The sequence below is a fragment of the Mus caroli genome, chromosome 14, assembly GCF_900094665.2.
Source record: "Mus caroli chromosome 14, CAROLI_EIJ_v1.1, whole genome shotgun sequence".
Classification (NCBI taxonomy): Eukaryota; Metazoa; Chordata; class Mammalia; order Rodentia; family Muridae; genus Mus; species Mus caroli.
Genome location: NC_034583.1, coordinates 87440826 through 87445640, shown reverse-complemented (window position 1 = coordinate 87445640; position 4815 = coordinate 87440826). Strand labels below are relative to the sequence as shown.

Genomic DNA, 4815 nt, shown 5'->3' with positions numbered 1-4815 from the left:
TTGATTTAATATGATCATTATGTGTGTGATATGCATATATGATATGTGTGCAAATGTGAGTAAGTATGTGTGCATAAATGAGTGTGAACGTGTATGTGTATAGCACATGGGAATATGAGTGTGTGTGAGTGTGCTCGCACATGCGCGTACGCGTGAGCATGTGTATGTGTTTGTGTGTGTGTGTTTAAGTGTGATGTGCAGGGATGTTCTCAACAATGCATGAAGTCAGAGGACAGTTATCAGTTTCCGATGTTAGTTATCTCCTTCTGGTATAGGTTCTGGTGATCAGACTCTGGTCATCAGGTTTGCAAGGCAAAAATACCTTTGCTGCTGTTCCATCCCACAAGCCATTGCTAATTTTTGTGATTGAAAGTTGTGGGTGGTCCCTGCAGACTTTACAGCCAATAGTGAGAATGAACCACATTTAAACATGGTGCCATTTTAGGAAAATAAATTTTCTAATAACTATTATCTCATCCAAGTATGTACACCAAATCATGTGTTTGCATTTGAAGCACTTTACAAGTCCAAAAGTGTTACTCAGTATAATATCTTCTTGTTAATTTAGAAGCAATGCTCAAGGTGAGGGTCTAGGAAGAAAGACTGAGGTAAACATAATCCCTTTGAGAGTCTGTCCCAGAAATAACAGAGAAGACATTTAAGCTGCTGTAATGGAGAAACAGCATCTCTCACAAAGATGTGATTTGTGGCTTACAAGCAATGCTCAAGGTTTTAGAGTGAGACAATCTGGCATCAACAAACATAATATACTGAGTGATGTGGACAGAGATTATCTCAACAGGTAGGAAAAGGATTATTAGTTGTAAACTATATTTTTTCCTCATCATTCCAGGAAAGAGCCAAACATATTTTCCCTTTAGAGAGATCAGCAGTGCTTTTTATTTTCCCTGGTTTCTCCACTGCTTCTCTGTGTACACAAAGACCTTTGGGCCATCTATAGAAAGTCAAGAAGTGTTAAATGTAAAATGAAAGAGAAAAGTATTACTGAACAGCACCGAATACAAGGACCAATCTATCAAAGCCCCAAAGACAAAGGTAGAAGTGGAACACAAAAACAAATACATTAATAGAGGACTGATTGTGACTCGAGGAATAAAGTAAAAATACCTGATTTTTAAGCTGCTGTAAAATAATTAAAAGATTCACAGAAGGGTATGTCTTCTAGGCAGAAGTAGAACAAGCATAGTACAGATACTTTCCTAATCAAAAAAATCAATTGTGGAAACATCAAGAAAATAAACATACACTAACAGATGGGAAATTTAGCAGAAAGCACCCAAGCAAGGTTGGTGTTTTATATCAGTGAGAGGCAGTGTGCTAACTTTCTGTGCTGATCATTTTAATGTGATATGAGGAGTACCTGGCTCCAATGATGTTCTTTGGATCTGATGCTTTCTTACAAGGATCTCAACTCAGCAGAGAGATTTTATAAAATACCTGTGCAGTGTCTTACAGAAATAACCTGAGAAATAAGGAATATATGGAGAAGTTGTTACAACAGCTAAGAAGGACATGATGAGTCCAAGCATTAGCATTTTCTGACTGAATTCTAGGTGAGAAAACCATCATTATTAGAAAAAATATTTTGAAAAGTAAATGAAATCTATAATTTAGCTCGTGGGAAAAGCTACTCTTTAAAAATTTTCCTTGTCAATTCTCTCTCTCTCTCTCTCTCTCTCTCTCTCTCTCTCTCTCTCTCTTTTTCTCGTACACACATACTATGCTAAGAGGGCTTTAGAACAAAGAATTGACCTATTAAATCTATCACAATGATTAGACTTAAATTTCACTCTCTAAAGTGGAGAGTTGTTTTCTCATATTACAGTAAGAGTCCTGGATTCTTGAAAAACAAGAGGTAATGTGTTTAAGCCTTTAACATATTTAATATGAGAATCTTGTCCTAAAGAAATCTCAGAAAAGGGAGTTTATAACAATTAAGAGTGATAATCACTTTTTTTACTGTTTTATCATTGGATGAAAATCATAAAGACATATTTATGGGCCCAAGACACACTAGGAAGAATATGAGAAACATTTGTTTCTGAGGGAAAGACCATATCCCTGACCTCTTTCACCTTACAAATTAAAACTAAACAAAAAAAACCTAAAAAGCCAAAAAGCTGGGTACCTGCTTCATTTAGCCAAGGAATAGACATTTGGGCTTAACTTAATTAGTAAGTTTTGTCTTGTGTATGTGTGAGTGTAGTACTATATGACTCTTATGTGTGTGTGAGTGTGTATGTAATATATATACATACATATACATGTATTGTGTGTGTGTGTTTGTGTGTATGTGTGTGTGTGTTTTGTGTACTTTTAAAATATTTCTTGATGACGGTGGTATAAATAAGACAGAAATGTAAAACAAATGGTTCTTGAAGTCAAGAACTAACTTCAAACTATGTAGTTTGAATGAATTACTTTTTGGTTATTTGTCCTTATCCCCCCCAGATAAATCATGATTTGTTAAGGAAAATTCTCTTTAGACATAGCTCTCTACAGCAAATCACACCTGACCAGAATGCTGAGTTATGAAGCCCAGTCTCAACTGACATATCTACAACAAAATTTACATGTCTAAGGCTTGGTGATCACTGAGGAAGAGTGTGCAGAAAGATTGCAAACAGAAAATTTGCTGTAAAGTATATTTCTAAATTCCATAACAACTACGGTGTCCTAGCTGCTGAGAATTCTCTATAATATTTGTTGAGAGTAGTAAGGACAAAGTGGCTTTCACAGTCTCCTTTTGCTAGATCCCTTTCTTTGTCATGTACTAAGAATATATAAATACTCTTTAAGGTTCGCCCAAATTACTCACATATATACTCATGGTTTAATAAAAGTAAGCACACCCACACAGGCTCTGTGCTTACTTCTGCTTCTGTTAGTTCATGCTAATTTAGAAGACCTTGTGTCCTTGGTGTCCTCAGTCACTCTGGCTTTTACACTCTTTCCATCTCTCCTACTCTGGAGTTTCCTGCACACTGAGAGGAGGTATTTGATGGAGCCATCACACTTGTGGCTGAGTGTCCCAAAGTCTATCTGTGTGTGATGTCTAGCTGTGGATTTCAAGAAAGAAAGAAAGAAAGAAAGAAAGAAAGAAAGAAAGAAAGAAAGAAAGAAAGAAAGAAAGAAAGAGAGAGAACAAGAAAGAAAGAAAGAAAGAAAGAAAGAAAGAAAGAAAGAAAGAAAGAAAGAAAAAGAATTCTTTTTTAACAAAAGGAAAAGGGAAGGAAGGAAGAAATGGACAAAGTAAGAATGAATGAATGAAGGAAAGAAAGAAAGAGAGAAAGAAAGAAAGAAAGAAAGAAAGAAAGAAAGAAAGAAAGAAAGAGAGAGAGAGAGAGAAAGAGGGGAAGAAAGGAAAAGAGAGAGAAAGGAAGGAAGGAAGGAAGGAAGAAAGGAAGGAAGGGAGAAAGAAAGAAACAAAGAAAGAAACAAAGAAAGAAACAAAGAAAGAAACAAAGAAAGAAAGAAAGAAAGAAAGAAAGAAAGAAAGAAAGAAAGAAAGAAAGAAAGAAAGAAAGAAAGAAAGAAAGAACAAAAAATAAGAAAGATAAGGAAGAGGGAAAACTTGACCACTATGTTAAGGTTAAAAATGATCAGTCACTTATACCTGCTGCAAGAGGGAAAGTCAGCTGCTTTCTCACATAGAGTGACTCTGCTTATCAACCACTGCAGGTAAGGCCTTGTGTTTGGGAGTAGTTGACCATCATATAATTGGGTTTCACAGTTGTTGTTGTTTTTTTTTTTTTCCCCGCGAACGCAGTCCCTCACTACCACAAATTATGCAGTCGAGTTTCCCGCATTTGGGGAAATCGCAGGGGTCAGCACACCCCAGAGTGAGATGGGTGAGGCTCGCCCTGGGAAAGTGACCTTTGTGACCATGGTGTCTCCCCTGCCAGGTAAGTATGGTTTCACAGTTTTATGCGTGTTTCTTTTATTTGCTTGCAGCTTGGTGTTGTTGTTTGTTTTTGTTTTGTTTTGTTTTCTTTGTGGATATGGTTTTATTTAGTTTTTCTGGACTGGGGGATTTTGTTGTTATATTTTGGTTTGTTTTGGTTTTTGAGGGAGAACTTAAACTTGACAGAATAGCAAAGGGATGAGTGTCCGGAAGGACTTGAGAGAGGAAAGAATATATTAATATTAAATTTAAAAATATACTAAAATAAAAATGTTCTAAATAATAAAATATTATAGTAATAACTATAGTAAATAATTCATTATACTTTTAGAATGGAGTTTTTTTGTTTGTTTTTTGTTTTTTTGTTGTTTTGTTTTTGTTTTTGTTGTTATTGTTGTTTTGGTTTTGTTTTTTCGAGACAGAGTTTCTCTGTATAGCTCTGGCTGTCCTGAAACTCACTTTGTAGACCAGGCTGGCCTCAAACTCAGAAATCCACCTGCCTCTACTCTATGTATATTTCATTATCAGTTGTCTCAGAATTATGGCAAATTTCAATCGATGTCTTTAAAGATTATATGGTTTTCTGTAAACTAGGACCTATTTGGCTTCTTCCTTGTTTTTACAAAATTATTGCTTGTGAGGACTCATTTGCAGTCTGCCTATCTCCCAGGAGATCTGCTGGAGTTAGGGCCACAGGTCTCCTAGAAGATCTGCTGCAACATGGGACACAGGAGTTAGGCTTCAGATAGAAATATCCAGGCCTGTTAACACCAGAGATAACCAGATGGCAAGAAGAAAAAGCACAAGAGAATAAGCAACAGAAGCCAATATACTTTGGCACCATCATAATACAGTTCTCCCACCACAGCAAGCTCTGGCTATCTCAACAC

General features: G+C 36.1%; 1 non-coding gene across 1 annotated transcript; it reads right to left on the bottom strand.

The window, feature by feature from the left end:
• Nucleotides 1-3774: 3774 nt before the first annotated feature.
• Nucleotides 3775-3934, bottom strand: LOC115029367. Its single transcript, XR_003834919.1, has one exon. It is a non-coding gene; the product is annotated as a U1 spliceosomal RNA (small nuclear RNA).
• Nucleotides 3935-4815: the final 881 nt, after the last annotated feature.